Source organism: Macaca thibetana, chromosome 17, assembly GCF_024542745.1.
Source record: "Macaca thibetana thibetana isolate TM-01 chromosome 17, ASM2454274v1, whole genome shotgun sequence".
NCBI classification, from domain to species: Eukaryota; Metazoa; Chordata; class Mammalia; order Primates; family Cercopithecidae; genus Macaca; species Macaca thibetana.
Genome location: NC_065594.1, coordinates 2,114,637 through 2,135,611, shown reverse-complemented (window position 1 = coordinate 2,135,611; position 20,975 = coordinate 2,114,637). Strand labels below are relative to the sequence as shown.

Sequence of the window (20,975 nt, the reverse complement as noted above, 5' to 3'; positions counted from 1 at the left end):
TCAGCTGGAAGAAAGGTTGCTCTCCCAAGTTTAATTATTTGTATTTATATGTATTGTGTCCGTGTGAGGGGGGCATGGATGGATGGATGATTGGATGTTGGATAGATAGGTAGACAGATTAGTGTAGTAACTACCACCTTTGTCGTCAGAATTTTTATCAGCCAACTTAACACAAATTCTGGGTTTCTGTCTGTAGTAAAACATTTGTATTACTTCCAAATTTATCAAATAGCAAAGAAAACTGACAACCAGAAGGAAATTAATCTTTACGAAATTCCACTTCTGCCAGGCATTTATTCTTGAGCCATCTCATTTAATCTTCATGATGACCCTGAAAATCAGCCTATAAATCCTATTTTCTCATGTAAGGAAAACCAGCGTCCGGAGGGTTCTGCTCCAAGTCCCACGACCAGTCAGTGTCAGAGCCAGCACTGAAATCCAGCAGGCGAGGGATGGCCAGGAAGGGGAGCGTCAGACAGGCAGGTAGTCCTTGCAGTCTTTCTAGTCCAGTGGGAGTGTTGAGATTGAGTTGAGTGATATGATACTTGAATGAGATAAAAAATAACTGAGAACAAAAGGAAGGGATGCCAAAGTGGACTTAGGAAGGCTGTCAAAAAAGCACTGAGGTGAGCCCAAAAGGAGACAAGGCTGCTTGCATGGGCAGCCATGGAGGAGGAAAGAGCAGACAGAGATCATTAGAATATAGAACAGAGGCCCTGTATCTCCCCACCTGTCTGTCCTCTCCAACACATGCTACTGGCTGCCAGTGGCTCCCGCCTGCAATGCATTGATTGCAGTCCATCCTACCACAGTTAGGCCTTGTTTAAAATTCTCCTGAAGGTCATCATCACCTTCATAGAAAGTCTGAGGCCTTAGCATAGCACCGAGGCCCATGGGACCTCTGATTCCCCTGGGCCACTCCATTTCCTGCTGCCAGTGCCAAGCACACTGCGCTCTCCTGGCTGGTCCCGACACGTCTGGCTTTCTTAGTTCTCCGTGTCTCCGCACATGTTCCCTTAGCCCCAAATGTCACCACCTGCTTTTCATGTCAGTGCCCTCTTCTCATTTAAATTTCAGCTCGAGAATGCGGCTTTCTATGAAAAGATCTCTGACGAGCCCAGCCCTCACACACACACACACACGCATCTGTGCACATATGGACATGCCTCTGAGTCCACTTCTCTTGATAAACTCATTGCACTGAGTTTTTGTCATGCTGAGTTTTTGCAGTTGGACAGGAACTATAGTTTTTTCTGCTTGTGTCTAAAGTATGTAACATGCTATGTTTTCAATACATATTTGAGGAAGATGGCAGGGACAGAGGACGGAAATGGGGGAAGGAAAGAGAAAATGACTTAGCAGAGAGAACAGCAGTCCTCTCCTGAATCCAGGTAGAGGCCTCACCTGGCCCCCATCCCCCCATTGGCAAACATAATGTCCTCAATCACTAGACGCCAACTTAAAAATTTTTAAACTATTTTTCATGTATTGCTTTTTAGAATGTAACTGCAAACACTGTAAAATTGTATCATTATTTTCCATTGCAATATGAGTCAAGATATGAGTTAAAGGGTTTTTGCAGCCTCATCTAGGCATCTGACCTTCATGGTAACAATTACTAAATCATGGCAAAAATCATAAATATATAATAATTACACAGAATTATAAAATAAATGAGTCCTGAGTTCCCTTTAGCAGACTTACAAATTTACTCCAAGCAGGTGAATTAGGAGCAGCACGGTTGCCGGCCTTGGAGAAGTCCCTCCATTTCCTGTGAGTTTACTCATCCATCCACAGAGCAAAAGGAGTGAACACTCACCATTGGAAGGGCTTTGGAAAGCTGATTTGCTCACTGGATATTTCTGCTTCCATTTTTTATTTTTATTTTATTTCATTTTATTTATTTATTTATTGAGACAAGGTTTCACTCTGTTGCCCAGGCTGGAGTATAGAGCCACGATTACAGCTTATTCCACCTCCTAGGCTCAAGTGAACTTCCCACCTCAGCCTCCTGAGTAGCTAGAACCACAGGCACACATCGCCACGCCCAGCTAATTTTTGTATGTTTTGTAGAGACGGGATTTTGCATGTTGCCCAAGGTGGTCTCAGACTCCTGGACTTAAGTAATCTGTTCACCTCAGCCTCCCAAAGCACTGGGATTACAGACATACAAGCCACCGCACCCAGCCTGCTTCCATTTTTATAACTCCTCATCATGAAGCCATCTGACTCCTGTAGATCTTACTGTCCCCCGACAAGAGTGAGAGCCTCCGAGTTCCTGGGTGCTAGCACATCACAGCCCACCGAAGGGCTGGCGAGAGGGTGGGCTCAGAGCAGGGGCCCTGGGACGTGCGACCCAGCTGGCTCAAAGTTATTCGGGGCAGGAGGAATGGCTCCCCCCAAGACTGGAGTGTGGGGTGGGGCTGGTGGAAGGGCTCAGAGGTGCCTGGTCCTGGGAAGTCCCAGGCACACAGCAGGAGCCAGCAGAGCCTCTCTCTCCCGGCTGGGGCCTGGCTGGGCAGGGCTGTCCTGAGCTCTTCTTCCCAGTTACCTCGCGTCATTCTGCTCTCTCTCACCCTAATCCAGGGAAGGAAACAACAGTACCTCCCAGAGGAAATGAAATAAAAGGACTTTGTTGGAGGCTGAGGACAGAGGAAGCCACTCCAGGGATAAACAGGTCACGGAGAAAGGGATGGTAAAGAAGCGAGATCGCATGAGCACGAAGACTTTATTCTCACACCTCTGCTACCGTGATCTGGGCTCTAGAGGGGAACACACGAACGTTCCTAAGCCATTTCCACCAAACACACTCACATGTGAAATGGTTCAAGTACGATGAAGTGTCATCCAAGTTCAGTGATAGCTGATGTATAACAACACTTTCAGCGTTTGCCGTTTGCCTGCTCTGACAAAAACTCTCATGATATTTGCTCGTGGATGAAAAACAAAGAAGGCTCCAAATTATTTATTTTCCTACCCCTCTGTCTGCCAGGCATTGGACTCAATATTATTCCACATATGTTGTTCTGGTACAACATTATTCCCTTTCTTTTGATGAGGAAATGGAAATTCAAAAGCACTAAGTAACTTTTCTCAAACAACACACCTTGTCAATAGCTGGGTGTGGATGCACACAAGGGCCTCTTTCTCCCCAGGGCTCCAGATGGACATGCACCATGGCTCACAGCAGGGCCGGGCACACGCAGACCCGTACAACTTGGAGTGTCATGTGAGTAAACATTTATTACATGTTTATGCTTTAACTCTTTATGGCAAATGAGATTACTTTTCCATTTGCAGTATAAGTTCTCCTTTAAAAAGAAACATTTAAATTTTTTTATGTTTAAGAAAAACATCAAGAAGTTATACAAATGACTGACACTGGCCAGCCCTACACGACCTCACCTGCCCTGGCCCCAATATCAAGCACAGGCTTTGAGGTTTCAGCTGTAGTTTTCCATGGCTTCTGAGCATATACAGCACTGTGTACGATGGTGCTTGTCAGTAACCCCCATCACCCTGAATGACAACCTGTAGTTCCTACACACAAGGCAGGTATCTAGGCTACCTTGGAAATAGCTCCACACGCCCACTATGAATTATGCTTATTCGGGCCACTGAAGGCTGGGAAACCTCAGAGTTATCCAGAACCAATGCTTTACAATGCAAATAGAAAGCAAATGAGGCTGAGCCAGAAGCATCCGCACAGCCAGCACCTTTTCCACATGCAAGCGGCACTCAGAACCACACAAGCAGCGGTGGGGGGCCGGGGGGGTGGGTGGACTGGGCCCCAGAGGGACACCCAGTGGCTAATTGGGCAACTGGGTCCCTGAGTCCTGATCCTCTCAGTAACAGCCGAGTTAATAATCAGTGAGAATTCGCCGATGAGTCACCCAACAATTTCCATTTGTCGCTTACCATAAGGCCAGCATTACGCTTAGTGCTTAGGAAATCTGTAAAGAATAATCATGGTTCCTGATTTCAAGGGGCTTTCACCCAAGTGGAAGAATAAAAGTTAACTAACAAAGTGAGTAAGAGAAATGTGCTAGAAAAGTAAGAAGGAATAAGAGAAAGAACAGGAGGAGGAGGAGGAAAGGCCTGTGGAAGAACTGGCGGGGGAGGGGAGAGGTCACTTCCAGCTACAGCTCTCCAGGAAGGTCTGAGCTGAGTCCTAAAGAGGGCACAATTTACACAGGTGGAGGCAGACTGGAGGGTGAACTGCATCTGGGCTTGCTACAGGCTTGCAGCTGGAGTCTGGACCTACCTTAAAAGCCCCCAAACCAGGGGCATAAGAGTCCAAGAGAGCAGATACCTTAGTAAGTCATGCATTTTAAGTGTCCTAAGCAACCGAGCTTTCCTTGTACTCTCGGGAAAAATAACCCTTAAATCCTACTCATATATTGATATTTTTAGTCAGTGAAAATAACCACCTTTGGCTAAAAGTGACCCTGAGATTCAAGAACAGAAAAACATCTCCTGGTTTGCTATACAGTTCTTGTTTTGTCTTGTTTGTTTATTGAGATGGAGTCTCGCTCTGTTGCCCAGATTGGAGTACAGAGGCATGATTTCACCTCACTGCAACCTCCACTTTCCTGGTTCAAGCAATTCTCCTGCGTCAGCCTCCTGAGTAGCTGGGATTACAGGCGTGCGCCACCACACCTGGCTAATTTTTTTGTATTTTTAGTAGAGAGGGGTTTCGCTATGTTGGCCAGGGTGGTCTCGAACTCCTGACCTCAAGAGATCTGCCCGCCTCGGCCTCCCAAAGTGCTGGGATTATAGGTGTGAGCCACTGCACCTGGCTCTGCTGTATGTATTTGTTAGCTAAAACCACCACACAGACTCACACACAAGAACCTCATAACTAAACTACTGAGAGCAAATCCCGCTCAGCAGTCAGTTCTATCAAGATGTGTCAGCACGCAACAGTCGCCAAGTGGGATCCTCCTGAGTCTGCCAGGGCAGGCAGAGGAGTCCCAGAGCCAGGGCGGGCACTGCTTTGCAAAGTTCTGTTGGTAGCAATTCATGCAGAGGTGCCAGCATGAGAGCACAGAGAATGTGCATGGCATTATCATATTTTGAATCAAAATAAAATGTGTCCATCAAATGTCTCCCTCAGAAGCAAACACACTGATGCTAATGTACAATCCGATATTTCCTCAGAATCAATAATATCTCTGCTTCTAGGTCTTTGTCACTGTAAATCTTGACAAGGTTTTGTCAAATGATCTTCAAAAGGCCACAGCCAAGACTGACCGCGGCCCGATGATTTGGAGGGACATGCCTCGGGCTGACCACTAGGTCTCATGGACTGGCGACGCCTGTGCCCACAGCAACTTAGTGACGAGAAACTGACTCGAGTTGATGAGATGGACACCTCCAGGGACTTATAAGAGCAGGAACATAGGCGCACGGGGGGGAATTCTGCTGAGGAGTCAAAAACACTGTATTCTCTGAGGACAGGGAAGATGGGAAGTGGGGGCCTTTGCTCTCCCTCAGGAGGCAGCACCTTATGATGCCACGGGCCCAAGAGCAGCCCTGGAGCGAGGAGGAAACCCACCACAGCTCACGTGCCACAGGAACATGACCTGGGGCAGCCACAGCAAAGCAGGTGACACGGCGACCTCCCTCCTAAAACCTCAGGTGAGGAAGCTTGGGGGTCCACGTGGTGGCAATGAAGCCTCCAGGGGTAGCGGGAAGGGAAGGGCTGGCTCTCCATGCTGCCCCACAGCCCAGTGCCCTCCAGACCCAAGACAAGCTCCCCTGTGTGCTTACCTTCCTGCACTCATTGCTCTCTGGCCCACCAGCCACCAGCGAGCTCCTGGGCTCCTGTCCTTCTTCACCCACATCAGGCAGGCACGTCTGAACTTCCTTTTCCATATCCCGCAACCCTCCGCCGCACTCTTCCTACCGCCGCCCTGCTTCAGACTCCCACTCTGTCCCCTAGAATCCCACAGGCACTTCCCACCCTCGCCCTGGCTCTGGTCTCCAACGTCTCTCAAAATCCTGCCATCCACGCTGCAGCCAGCGTGGTCCCGCCACAGGGCAAATCTGCCTCGTCTCTCCTTCCTCCACAGCTCTCCGGGGGCACCGCATTGCCTGCCCTGAAAAGTCGATGCTTCACTGTGGCTTGTCAGGCTATGCATTGCACGAGGCGGTACATTGGGTTCAGATGCTCTGCAGGTGCGTGAGTCATTCACCAATCCCGTTCATTAAGACAGCTGCCGTCTCACACAGGCTGAGCCATCCCATTAGGTTTGCCGGGAGGAGAAACCACTCAATAACAGGTACCAATCACCTCGACCACCCGGGGTGGTTCTTCCATTCCTTAATCAGAAACAAGTTCGCCAAACACAGAGTGACTCCACCGAGCGTTTGTTCCAAGAAAATTTGCCTTGTACTGTGATAAATAACTTGTTCCTTTTTACCCCCAAAATATCAGCCATCAATCCTCAAAGCGTAATCCTGGGTCTTCACTGGAACCATGTGAGGGCTTGCAGAGATGTAGATTTGCTGGGTTGCCTTCAGCCTTTTTGACCCAGCATCACTAGGCACCAGGCCCAGGAATCTCCGTATTTAATGAGTCCTACGTTTTAGCACACACTAAAGTTTGGTATCATGGATGTGTCTCCCTAAAGTATAATGTGGGCTTACCCATTTGTATTTCTGCCTACGTGGTTTGAAGTGGAAAGTGTTCAGGAGCTTTGAACTGCACTGGCCGGCCGCAGATCAGAGCGCCACCGTGCTCAGGCGCAGCCCACAGGCCCTGGACTCCTTTCTCCTTTACTGCAACACGTGGGGTCCCTTGGAGGAGAGAGCGTGAGACAGGACCCAGCCGACTACCTGCGTGTGCCATTTCAAGAGAGCCGAGCTACGTTTTGTGAAAGGGCATCATGAATTGTGTCAGAGGCATATAGAATGATCTATTGTCGCATTTTAACATTAACAATCTCAGGACACACCTGGGGCTCATTGAAGGCACTGTAATGAGAAGCCTTCGCATTCACAGACCGTAAGACCACCAATTAGATTCCGAAAAGTAGACAAAGGCACAGTGTCAGACGTGTATAGGCTGTTCTGCCAGGATCTGCCTTTTCATACTTTTCAGCTCGTCAATGTAGCTTTGCCCAGCTCCACTCTATTTGCTGTAGAAATTCTTGCTTTGGGGATCAAACACCTACTGTTTTGTTTTGTTTGTTTTTAGAGACAGGGTCTTGGTCTGTCGCACAGGCTGGAGTCCAGTGGCATGATCTCGGCTCACTGCGGCCTCAACCGCTCAGGCTTAAGCAATCCTCCCACCTGAGCCTCCCAAGTAGCTGGGACTACAGGCATGAGCCACAGTGCCCAGCTAATTTATTTTTTACATCTTTTATAGAGACAGGGTCTCCCTATGTTGTCAAGGCTGGTCTCAAACTCCCGGCCGCAAGTGATCTTCTGGCCTCAGCCTCCCAAAGTGCTGGGATTACAGGCATGAGCCACCTTGCCCAGTCAAGTGTTTCTAATAATTTCTCCCAAACTGAAATATTAGACTCTCTCTTTTCTGTGGAAAGGGTTAGGGAATAGAGTAGGAAGGTGTGTTGAGTGTGGAGGATGCAAACAGGAACACTGGCCCCAGGGTCAAGGGAGTAAGAGAAAGACACGTGTTTGTGCCAGCGCAAGGCTGAACATGCTTACAGCGTGATTTCGCGTGCAGCACTCCACGTGGGTGTCACCACAACCATGTTGTGATGTAGGACGGACAGCATCTAACATAAGGGACGTGTCTTTATGTCCTGGGGGAAGACAGCTGGTTTCGAGGCGAGGGCTTGGCCTGGGGTCTCACAGCGGTGGGGCCGAGGTTCTGCGGCCTGAGTTTCACCAGGGTGATCAGCCATGGCAGAGGGGGCGATTCGCTGGCCGCAGGTTTGCGGACACTCGGGATATATCGGCTGCCGTTCCGGGGAGCCTTAGACATCTGTTTTCCTGAATCTTTGTTTTTTTCTGTGTCTCCCAGACATTCTCCATACTCCTCTGCTAGAAACAGAGCAGAAAGGGCCTCGAAGCACAAGCACACGCCCCGGGTTCCTGAGACTGTAGCAAGAAGCAGGAGCTGTTTTCTTCCATTAAGCCCTGCCCTGAGCAGAAAGAAATCATCTCTAAGCTCCTGTCTTGGGTGACATGTTCCCTGACACAGGGTTGCTTTTCCTCACCTGTCTAAACTAAGTAAAGAGGATCCAGTATGCACTCAACGCTGATCTTTTCAACAGATACTCAAAGGATAAAGCAAGGATAATTTATTCTCCTTCTGTTTAATCCCATAGAGTGGATTGTGAACTTCCAAACACAGAGACATTCTTCTGAGGAGAGAGCCCCCTTATCAGTTTGGCCCTGTCCAAAATAACGATAACTCCACGTCGCCTTTGCCTGCAGGATGTATTTGTCCCGTCAATAACTAATTGTCAGGATTGCATTTGCCTCTGGAGAAGGGAAATCTGAAAAACATTTACATAAACATAAAAACATTTAGAGCCCAGGCTTCTAAATGCACGTGGGTTACAACCAACTTCCCACTTTAATTATGCTCCCAGTATAACCCTAAGAGCAGAGGGGAAGGCAGCCGTCCTTCCCTTCACTTGGCTCAGCTTGGGTGAGAAGTTCTTAAGAAAAAACACAGACATTCCCAGTTTATTTCATGAAGAAGCTATTTCTTTTGTAAGGCATAATATCCAGGTGGGTTTTGCATACTTCATGAACAGAACATTTAAGTTGCTCTTAAATTGAATTTTAAGCACAATTTTTAGATATAACCACAGATTATTTGTTTGTTTGTTCAAGCTAAAATTAAAGCTGGCCATCTACATAAACCGTCCATAGAGCGACAAGGATTTGCGTTCTGCCGCCTGCCCAAGAGGTCCACCGGAGACCAAATACCGAGGCAAACCAGCAATTTGGTGTGGCTGTGCGCGCACTCGTTTCCCTGACTGAGTACTCTGAGGTCATTAAGGGGTGCTGGGTTCTTTAGGAAGACGTTCTCATTAAGTGAATGGTGTCGAACTGCAGTTTAATAGCAGCCTAGGCATAGGCGTCCATGACACACACACACACAAACATACGAACACACTCACACACAAAAACATACAAACACACACACTCACACTCACAGAGTCACACACGAAAACACACACACACAAAAAAACACAAATACACACAAAAACACACACGCTCACACAAAAACATACACACACACAAAAACACAAACACAAACACACTCACAAACACACACAAAAACACACACACGAAACATACACACACACAAAAACACACACACAAAAACATACAAACACACACACAAACACACAAACACACTCACAAACACACAAAAACACAAACACACACATACACACAAACACACTCACCAACACACACACACACAAAAACATACAAACACACAAACACACACACAAACACACAAACACACACACACTCACACAAAAACATACACACAAACACACACAAAAACACACACAAATACACACAAAAACACAAACACACACAAACACACATAGAAACACACACAACACACGAACACACACAAACACAAAATGATTTACTTATACAAGTACTATTTAAAGTATGCCTACATGCAGTATATATGTTGCAAAACTATTCCCCCCTACAGGCCAAGGAGGTTGTTTTTCTCATCTTTAAATTCCTAGAAGTGAGTATTCAGTTAAAAATTATCAGCATATTTGGCTCCAGTTATATTATCCTTGATTTCTGAATTTATTCATTCCGACATATCTACTGGGCACCTATTGTGTTCCAGACAATCTACAAAGCATATGGATACCAAGACAGTCTTCTCAAGGAATATTTCATCTGCCAAACTGAGTATTTTGATCTTACAAATGAATCCATAAGGGATTATGGATATTAAAGAAGGGTTAAAGATCAGTAGAAAAGTCCAAGTATTTTTTACTTTGAACATAACCCCCTACATTTATACTGTTTGTGCAGAAAATAATAATAATAATAATAATAATAATAATAGCCTCTAAATCCTTCCTTTCTTGTCCATTTGTTTTTTAACTCTTCACTGGAGTGTGAAACCCTCGAGGGCAGAAACTCAGGCCCAGCGGCTTCTACATCTCCAGCTCCTGGCCCCTGGCAGGCACTCGCTGCCGACAACCTGACCGACTTACTCAATAAACCAGTATCGACATTTTCATGAGATACCAGGACACAAGCTTCTAAAAATGTTCAGCATTCAAAATACCAGAATATGAGGTAGGATGCTCCAAAGAAATAAATCAGCCTTCCCTCTCCCCAGCCTCACCCCTGAGAGAAATGTGCCATGGGAAAGAAGAGCTTCCAACGCTGGGAAAACCGCGCATCCTGGCACTGAAACACAGGAATTCCAGGAATCCCTTCATTGCATGAACAGTCTGAATTTGAAATAAGTAACGTGAATGATGACAACACAAGCCATACATACTGGCACTCACATGCCAGCCCCAGGCGAGGGCTGCATGGCAGAGCTGCAGGCCAGTTGGAAATGTGAATGACTGCACTTCCCATGTGCTTTTTAGGCTGCTAATTTTTACAGCCAAGAGATTTGCTATTAGAAGTTCACTTCAGTGTGGCTGAAAGGAATGGAAATGAATTGACAGATGTTACAGGTTTTCTTTACCTTTAATCTATATGCATAACTACGCCCTGGACTGAGACCCCTTTCAGATACATTGATCCAAGGTAAACAGTAATATACTGCAGGTCCTCAAATAACATCGTGTCATTCAATGTCGTTTCATTATAATATTGATAAGAAAAAATTGATTCCAGCTGGGGCCACTGTCAGTGTGGTGTGTGCGGTTCTCCCCATGTCTGTGTGGGTTTTCTCCGAGTACTCCCGTTTCCTCCCACATCCCAAAGCTGTGCACATTAGGTTCACTGGCCCCCATCTGAGTGAGTGTGGGTGTGTGTGAGTGTGTGTGCCCTGCAATGGGATGGCATCCTGGCCAGGGCTCGTTCCCCCCTTGCACCTTGACCCTGAGCTGGAATAAGTGTGTTAGAAAATGAATGAATGAATGACACAAATTTCACAAATTCTTGTAAAATAAAAATGCATCAAGTCTACCATAACCACACAGATGCACAACAAGAAATATGCGGTCTGAAAAAGCTCAACAAGTCCCTCGTATTCATGATGGCTTGTTTTTGCACTGCAAGGAGGTGCTCCTTACAATTTTTACTTTGCAAATATTTCTTCCTTAGTTTAACCAACTACCACTATGACCACCCTCACTCACTGTTGCAGCAAAACTCGGGTATATTGTCTTGTTTTTATTAATTTTTCTTAAATGTATAGCTCACATTTATTTCAACGTTTAATATTTGCGGTGTTTTGGGTCTTTATTTAGAAGTTTGGTGATGTTTTTGTGACCAGAAATATGTCCCAGGAATTTAACTCTTGTTTATATCAATTGGCCTGTGGTAAGGCTGGATTTATTGTATGTTACTTTGCGTAACGTCGCGGTTTCCAAGAATCTATTGGTGACCTCCAGTGAGGACTTACTGTACGTGAAGCTATTCATTTGTAAACCTTCAGTGACGATGGAGAAACAGTCCCGAAGGAAGGACAGCTGGAGGCCTGCACCACCCGGAACCATCCTTCGTGTCGGTATCTGAGTCCATCGTACCCAATGGAACAATAATTAATGGCAGCTGGCTCATGCCTACCCAGTTGTCTTCTCATTCTGAAGACAGGGAGGATTAAATTGTTTAGCCCTTCTTTTGTAGGTAGGACTGAGAGACTCCATATAGCCAACGAGTTGTGATGAATAGTGACTGAAATGCTTCGTCGATAATGGAAGATGCTCCATTGCTCAGTTTCCTTTTCATGGGACCTCAACATTTGACTTGGCAGCTGTGTTATCATCCGGGGCCCCTGAGAAACGACCGTGAGCATCACACATATGTGAGACAAGTACACGGTGTGGATGAGAAATACAGAGATTTTGTAAAGCTGCTGAGATTGAGGGCTCTTTGGTGGTTGTTATGCAGCGTCATCCAGCTGACCCTGCCTGATATGCTAGGTTGCTCGCAGAGCGAAAGAAGGGGTTAGGGCCAAAGGAAGGCTAAGTCCCAGTGCCACCAAGCCGCTCCCTCCTCTGCTTCCTGGGAGACAGGCTCCATCATCAGCACGGTGCAGTGTGCAAATCAGAAACTTGACACTTAGATTCAGTGCTGTTGCCAGAATAAGGTATGTATGGTTCCTGTGGGCTCTTCTGTGGTCTCCTGAACACAGTGAATGCTGAGGAAAGGGTAGCAGTTATTACATTAATTTTTAGTTACAAGATGTTTGGCGCATAATATGAGTCTAGATAGGAAGGGACGACAGCCCTAGACCTGCATTCAACATCAGCAAATATTGATTTGAAAGTCTACCAATCACTATCTAGGAGTCCTTTCCTAAGCAAAGCTGAACAGGCTAGAAGAGGAGTCCGAAGCATAAAGTACAGCCTAGGGGAGGTGGCCTCTAGTCGAGAGAAGTCCAGGTCGTTATGTGAGTCCTTGGGTATCTGTGAAGGCTCCCTGGAGGAGGTGATGTGGCAGCTGAGATCTGTGAGATGAGTCAGGACAGTCTGGTATGAAGAGGGGAAGACGAGCTCACACAGGAGGAACGGTATGTGCAGAGGCCGCGGGGAAGGAGGGGTGGTGCATGCAGAGAACTGCAGTGGCCATCTGGAGGCTACAGTGACTCCATCTAGAGGCTGACTCGTCATGCTGGCTTCTGATTAACCTCTGTTCCAGGCACACCTCTAAGATTTCCAGTCTGTCTATTGTTCCTTGAATAAGAGCAAGTACTTACTGTAAATCCTGCCCTTAGGTCAGCCAACCTTGATGTTATCGTACTTCAATTGTCCTGCAGCTCCCTTGTGAACCAATCCTCCCTGTGATCTCCAAGCCCTGGGTCTGGGGGTCTTGGAGCAAGGACCCACCATCTTGTCTTACCTGAGACGCTGACGGGCTCCTGTTCCTAAGTCCCTATTCATGTTTCTTTCTGAGAAACTGGATACATCAGCTCCTTTCTTCAGCCTCTTGGCTTCCTCGGACTTTGGGAGTAGGTTTGCATAGACCTGCCCACTGCGGAACAGGCCAGAAAAGAGAATGTGAGGGGCAGGTGATGAGAAACGGGGCTGCCGCCGTAAAAGGAAATCAAGCCACACCCAACGCACGCCTAGATGTCTTCCTATCGCAGCAAGTGAAACTTCTCAAGCTCCATTTCTTCTCTTTGTCCACAAGGAGTAATTTGAAATGAAGTCCTGCTGGGCGCAGAAGACAAAAAGATGTTAGGTCTCCCAACATCTGTGTCTAATCATTCAGTAACTTGCCTCAAAGCTTACACGGAGCAGGGGCTGGTACGGCGGCATCGCGCTGTTCTCCTGTTCCAGAGAGATGTTCTTATCTCCCCTCCTCCCATCTGCCATCGGCTTTATGGAACCCAAGTTCTCAGGCTGCAAAGCTTCCAAAAGATGTCTGAGAGGAAATTCTCAACTTGGCAGTCGACGCCTCTGAATTGCTGAGCAGTGAATGGAATTTCTGCCTCTCACCCCACCCACTCTGGAGAACTCTGGAACCCAGGAATCACATGATACTGCTTGCACGGGTAATGTGAGCAGGAGAGAAACCCATCCCTTCCTCACCCCACCCCGTGCACGAGGACATCCAAGGATATACAAGGTTCCCCTCTATGACTTTAGATTGGCTCTCCATGCCCAGGAGGAGAATTCGGCTCGTCTTCTCCTGCCAGCTCCAAATTATTTCTGGCTGGCTCATCCCTCCCCCTGAAAGACCCAGAGGATTCAGAGACATGGCAAGGCCTTCTCATGGACATTGAACTCACTGACTCGGCACGCACCGTAGCAAAGGTTTGCACAGAAACTTTACACCCAGAGCCAATAAAGTCCGTGCCATCGAAAGCAAGTCAAAACACAATGGCATCCAGCAGAGCAGCCAGCAGATTGTCAGCCTGTCCTCTTAAGCAAACGTTCTGCAGGAGAGCCAGCGGAGAAGCTTGAGAAGGAGCCAGGAAGGGAGTGAGCTCCACATGCCCCACGCTGCTCCTGCCACCGCTGCCACGGCTGCTGCTGGAAAAACACATTCCAGCATCTGGCATCGGAGCCTGGCAGCTGAGGCGCGCCCCGCCTGTGTGGCCAGGAGTGCCCTCTGAAATGCACAGCCAAGAGAGGAGACAACAGGGCAGGTACAACCAGGGGTGCCAATCCCACGGGGCCGTGCCAACTCTGCCTTGCCATCCGATGCCAGCCAATTTCCTTGTGCCACAATGGCCGGGTTTAAGAAATGTTAACCTTGTGTTTTGAAAGTGATAAACGCTCCAGGATAAAGAGAAGTCTTTTCCAGCCACGCCCCAATCTACTCATGAGGAGCAGGGGCTGGGGAACAAATCTCCAATATGACAAATAACCTCAGAGCAGGGATGCAGAGAGGCTGGCAGCAGGCGGGACCTCCTCCTGCAAACACGTGGAAAGAGCCTAAAATCAGCACGTGGCTTCCAACCAACACTCCAGCACGCTCTCCAACCCAGGCCACGGTGGGGAGATTTGCTTCCCTGCTGTTTTCTTACCAGCAGAGCATTCTGACCTTCACAAGACCCTGCTTCCTTAAGAGAAAGCCAGGCCAGTGCTTCTGCTGCTGTGGCCTGTCACCTAATCTCTCTTTGGAGCTGGGCAGTCCTCTTGCCCATGAACAACCACACACCGCACCCCCAGAGGAGCCGAGGGAGGGAGCTCTGGGCAGAGGCAGCAGATGAACTCTGGGCGACGACTTCCAGGGAATGCCTCCCCAAGCACTGTTTGTTAACTGGAGGAAAGGGAACCACTGTGGCAAGAGCAGCACGAAAGATTTTTCAGTTGTGATAGATGTTTCATAGCCACTTACTTAAGCTCAGGTTAAGCCAAAACATGACCAAAGAATTGTCATCATGCATGAGCAAATGTAGAAATGCCATGTCCCTTAAGATTCTTTTTTTTTTTTTTTTGAGACGGAGTCTCACTCTGTTGCCCAGGCTGGAGTGAGTGGCGCGATCTCGGCTCCCTGCAAGCTCTGCCTCCCAGGTTCACGCCATTCTCCTGCCTCAGCCTCCCGAGTAGCTGGGACTACAGGCGTCCATCACCACGCCCGGCTAATTTTTTGTATTTTTAGTAGAGACGGGGTTTCACTGTGTTAGCCAGGATGGTCTCGATCTCCTGACCTCGTGTTCCGTCCACCTTGGCCTCCCAAAGTGCTGGGATTACAGGCGTGAGCCACCATGCCCGGCCAAGATTCTTTATAGAAAAAATAAAACCAGGTGATCACTGCAAACGAAGGCATCTTCAGAAAATATGAAAGGCACTAACTTTATGTGACCCTGTGCAAACTGCTCTAAACCTGAAGGAGCAGCCAGCTTCCTGTCTCAAAGTTCTGCTGCATTAAACAGATGGCAGAGTGGTCCCAGACATCCCAGCAACTAGGCAGGTACACACGTTTCAGAAATGAGAGGTGGACCAATAACAGGTCCACAGGGAAAGGTTTGGGCACAGGGCAAAGGGGACAGACAACCTCAAAGGTCCTTTGGGTGGACACAGAGGCCAGTTGGAGCACTTGCCACAGCTTCAGGATGCATCTTGTGTCAAGACCTTGGCATGCTGAAGTCAGCTAAAACAGAGCCAGTCACGAGTTATGATTATCCTCGTTCAGCTAGGATGGAGAATCCCATACAGACACCGCGGTCACTTTCCTTTCTGGACGTCCTATATTTAATTGATGAAGTCACTCGAGCTTCCTCTGTTTGAGCTAAGGTCCCTGAGTTTGGCAGGAGAGGGATGATGGGAGTTCCTGGGGAAGGAGGCTGATCTCAACTCCATTAAACATTCTGAGAGGGTGTAAAATTTGTCCAGCCTGTTTGCTTTTTTTTTTTTTTTTCCCCCCAAACTCCAGGCTAGTGGGTGGGATACAGTTCAGAGCAGAAAAACAGAAGCAGGCCTTGGAGGAAGGTCCAGCATTGGTAGGAACGATGGCAGTGGATGGGACCATCCAAGAGAAAGCACTGAACCCTACCTGAGCCTTGGGTGCTTCTTGGGTGAGCTCCCTGCATTCCCAACAGACCCCTGGCCAAAGGCGCTTTGAGACTGGGTACCAGAGCAGCTTCCGCAGCAACCACCACGCTCAGTCACCGGGCATGTCGCAGGCCTGTCCTTGAAGCTCCCTCCTACAAGCAGATTGAAATGCTGCTTTCCCGGGGCTCTGTTCTGCACTGTCAGTCTGCACTGCAGAGGATGCTTCAGCCGGAGGATCAATTCTGTACTCTCCGAAAAGAGCTCTGGAGCTGGGGGTGGGCCTGGAGATGCCAGCACTTTTCTGAGTCTGAATCTCACTTTGTAAAAATTAGAATGACTCAGGGCAAAAGGAGAGAAAAACATGTATATTCATGCAAGATAAAGTTTTAGAATCCATGCAGGGAAGTTATGATCCACAAAGCAACCATAATTTAACCACATTACATGCCAGAATTAAGCTGTAAATTTAATAGCATGTATTTACAAAGTAATTAAAGTCTACATATCATGTTTTCAAAAATAATCCCACAAATCTGAAAGTAGGTTGATTTGACTGCTGGACATTTCTCTGAATATTTTGCTACTTGTGAAACCAAATTCTCATCTTCACTGGAGCATTGACGTGGAGGCATTTTATGGATGCATGATAGAAAATATGTGGAACAGGTGAGGAAGTGTGGGAGGGACCTGATGACATTGTCTTGGAAGAGGTCACATTTTCTGTGAGCTGAATGGGCTGACGAATCACGCCTGCTGAATCCTGTCACAGTGGAGAGCACTACTAATATTACAAGGTGGAAGGAGGCCTGCAACTCCACACCAGACTAAAATGCACTCAAGGCATGATACTCAGGGTTCACTTTAGAAGACCTGATTCTAGTCTGCTGAGCTCAAATAAATTTCATTTATTCAGTGCCTCTGTGCACTCAGCACTAGTCATTAGTGGCTGAGCAATGCCAACTTCACTTGTTTGTAGCAGGGGAAGGAACAAAATCTGTCTTCTTAATGTCTTCCTATAGATATTATTTACTGGTCCTTTTGTGGAATCAAATGTTTTGTTGCCCTAAAGAATAGAAGGATGAACCTTTTGAAGCTCCTTTTATATTTTTTGTAAGGTATTAGTAGATGCTTATAGTACAGGGCTATAGATGTGGGAAAACAGATTTGACAAAAGTTCTGGAAGCTTGTAATGCCATTTCATTAGGCTCTTGGTACAGCCTGAATCAGCACAAAGACACGAGGTCATTGCAAGGTGGATGGACAGAAGCTCCAGCAGCCTCTTCCGGCAATCATCTCTGCAAAGGCTAGGCCTGACCAGGGGAGGGTTCTAGATGCTCCCTGGGGAATCCAGATGAGCCAAAGAACTAGGACTTAATTTGAATCACAGCTGATTTTTGCAAGTCTCTCAGAATCCTTATAATCAGGATGGTGGCACTTGTAAACCTCCTGTATGGTGGATGCCCCCCCAGACAGCAGAGGGTCCCAGACGTTCCAGCAACTAGGCTGGGACACACATTTCTTTCCTTCCTGAGATTTGCAAAAGGTCAAGAACCAACAGCCTGGATCTTCTCAACCAAAAGAGAGTCCTACTAGAAAGAACCACTAGTCTGTAAGCCTCCCACGGGCAAGGATTCACATCTACTACTTACCAACAAGGGCATGTTGAAGGTGCAGAAGAATGAAGGAAGGTGCAAGTGGGTTGGAGGGGAGATGTTTTGCAGAGAAAACAATCAGTTTGTCTAAAATAAAGGATGAAACGCTAGAAATGCAGAGGCCAGGATGGAAGGTGGGATGGGTGAAGGACACCATCAGCGGGCAGGGACGACGAGAGCACGTCCTTGGATTCCTCCCTGCAAACAAAGGCTGCCAGCAGCTGCCGCCTGTGGGTTCCTGCTAAGCCCTCATCCGAGTATTTCTGCCTCAGTTGCAGTTAAAGAAATAAAGTGCTGGAGGAAGAGATGGGATTTAGCAAAAATGACTAGTGCTGAGTGCACAGAGGCACTGAATAAATGAAATTTGATTAAAAGGGTGAATCTGAGCCAGGGAAAAAAAAACCGAGCCAAGTGTTGACAGCGGAAAAGCATCCTCAGAGGCTCAAGTGCTCAGGCCTCTCTGGCTCTTCCCTTGGAGCCCTGTGGTCATCTGGCTGTGCGTGTGCCTCTCTCCTGCTTCCCAGTCCCTTATCCTGGCAGATTTAAAAAAAAAGTCAACAGAACGATGCTGCCCGTTGCTCAGGCAAAGGCCCCTTGAAGTACCTTGGGGTCCCCGTTAATTCTTTCCATAAGCGTTTATGAAGTGCCTACTAGATGTCAAAGAGAAATCAAACCACAGCCACAGTTAGAGCCTCAGGCATTTCTGTTCAGGAACTCACAATGTTATCGGGTTCACTCAAGGAGATGATTTATTTTAGATCTTGACTCTCACTCCAGCTGCCCCACAGGAGAATGACATTTAAATCAGAATGCCACGTTATCCATTTACAATAGAAAATATGTATTTGCAGAGACCATAATATTTCAGAACCTGGCTACTCTAAGGGTGGTCCACGAATCCACAGTGTTGGCAGCACCTGGAAACTTGTTAGCAAAGCAGAAATTCAAGCCCCAGCTCAGATCCACAGAATGAAAACTGCATTTTAACAAGATCCCCAGGTGATCCTTATGTGCATGGAATTGGAGAAACAATGGTCTAGAATCGTGGTTCTCAAACAGGAGTGTGCATCAGAGGGAGGGATGGTTAAAACCAGGGTGTGGGGGTCCCACTCCAGCGTTTCTGCTTTGGGGGGTGTGGAATAAGGCCCAAGAGCTTGCAACGTCTCACAAGTTTCCAGGGCCCAGACTTTGGGAACTACCGATCCAAACATCTAGACAACCCCCTATGACACCACAATGCCTGACTTAATGCGGTGGCTGAAGTTGCAAAATTAATCTGAAGCCCTCATGATCCTCACATCTGAGCTGTATCAGCCTCACAAGGAGGGTATGTGTATAAAACAGATCACTGGTCCCCATCCCCAGATTCTGTGTGTGCCTCATTGAATAAGAACAGACTTACACATTTTCACATCATCATAAAATTTAAGACTATCAAAGACAAAAAGAAAATTTTGTGGTTTTTTTTTTTTTTAAAGAACTGATTGAATTTCTTGAAGTTTCTTAAAACTCAGAAGGCATGAAGTTAGTTGTTTAGTAACAATTTTAAAGTTTCAAGTTAGCTACGTTGAAATGTGCAGGTGTTGGCCGGGCGCGGTGGCTCACGCCTGTAATCCCAGCACTTTGGGAGGCCCAGGCAGGCAGATCATCAGGTCAGGAGATCGAGACCATCCTGGCTAACACGGTGAAACCCCGTCTCTACTAAAAATACAAACAAAAATTAGCTGGGCGTGGTGGCGGATGCCTGTAGTCCCAGCCACTCGGGAGAGTGAGGCAGTAGAATGGTGTGAACCCAGGAGGTGGAGCTTGCAGTGAGCCGAGATCACGCCACTGCACTCCAGCCTGGGTGACAGAGCGAGACTCCATCTCAAAAAAAAATAAAGAAATGTGCAGGTGGTTTTTTGGACAGTGCAAGAGTGCTTTGGGTAGAAAAGTAAGCACATGTTTCTCTTTCCACTTTTCCTCAGCAGCCTTGATATGACGAACGCTATCACATATGCCACTATCATTCCTGCACATCTGCGTGGCAATAATAATTATTGATGGTAGATATAGCAAAATCCTTGATTTTTCTTCTTGGTGTCCTGGACCTTTGGCCTTGCCTGCTGTCTTCACAAATGTTCTTGACTCATGGCTGCACCCCTCATCAAAGTGCAGACAGACTCTGGACTCACCAGGCCCGCCACTCCAGGCTTTGGATAAAGACGTGGGGAGAAAAGTGGCATGGTGGTTTTTAAAAATAACATTTTTAATGTTTTTAAAAAATCATGAATAGGGAGTGGAGACTTTCAGAATCAAAAAAATAAAATGTCAGTGAAAGTAAAGGAAGGGCTAGTCCCCTCTTTGAAACAATATTCTGCAACTTAAAGAATAGCTTGTGAACAGGGTGTGCTAGGGAGAATTTAATCCAGAGAAGGCAGAAGCAAGACAGGAAATGTCTTTTCCCTCCCACAGATTGAAGCAGAGGGGCCGACGTGGCTGTGGATTGGTGACAGGGGAGGCCCTGGCTTCGGCAACACTGTTCTAGTGTGCACTGACAAGATGTTCCTATTTAGACCGAGGCTTTCAAGTGGCCATTCTTCTCTAAAGTTATTTTTATCTATAGTGCCTCGCCTGTACATAATGCTATAGGTACACGTGCAATCAGTGCTTAAAATAGCACCTCAATTCTATCATGATAGCTAAAAATAATCCTGGGGTTCCTTTGGAGCTCACCTGGTGGCTGCCCTCGGCACACAGGCACGGATCCTTGTCAGGTCTGCCTTCCCACCAGATCTTCAAAAGACTTTCTCCATTCCCCTACCCACTCCCCCACCCCCATTGCTTCCTGGAACTCATTTCTTCTTATTGCTTTGTGACGCAAACTTCTCAAAAAACTTGCACAATCACAAACTCTGATTGGCATTCCTACCCGCCTTCTGCTCATCAGCAAACGTGATAATGAAGGTGTTGCTTTCTCTTTCTCCCCGTTTCCCTCCTTCACTTTACAGCTCTACTGGGACAGATGTTTATTGAATCTTCCCTTCCACCTGGGGAGAATTTATTAACAAGAAAACACAAAACAAACTTCACTTGGGACACCCAACAAATTACTGACTCCTCTCTTCGCCCAGTAAGTCGTGGGGACTAGCTGTGTTTTCCCGCGTCTTCAGCTGTAGAGGGTTAGCGGCAGCGTTCTGCCTGTCCTTCCAAGGTTTGCCACTCCCTCTTATTATCAGGTCTCTTTGAG

At 47.2% G+C, this 20,975-nt stretch overlaps 1 long non-coding RNA gene across 2 annotated transcripts; it reads right to left on the bottom strand.

Annotated features, from left to right (window-relative positions):
• Nucleotides 1–8,266: 8,266 nt before the first annotated feature.
• On the bottom strand, nucleotides 8,267–20,538 carry LOC126940537 (uncharacterized). Of its 2 annotated transcripts, none has more exons than XR_007720793.1 (3): nucleotides 20,462–20,538; nucleotides 12,991–13,301; nucleotides 8,267–8,468 (listed from the first exon to the last, which is right to left on the bottom strand). It is a non-coding gene; the product is annotated as an uncharacterized LOC126940537 (long non-coding RNA). The 2 variants fall into 2 exon arrangements; XR_007720792.1 differs by having other exon boundaries at nucleotides 12,991–13,304; nucleotides 20,462–20,535.
• Between the last annotated feature and the right edge of the window lie 437 nt (nucleotides 20,539–20,975).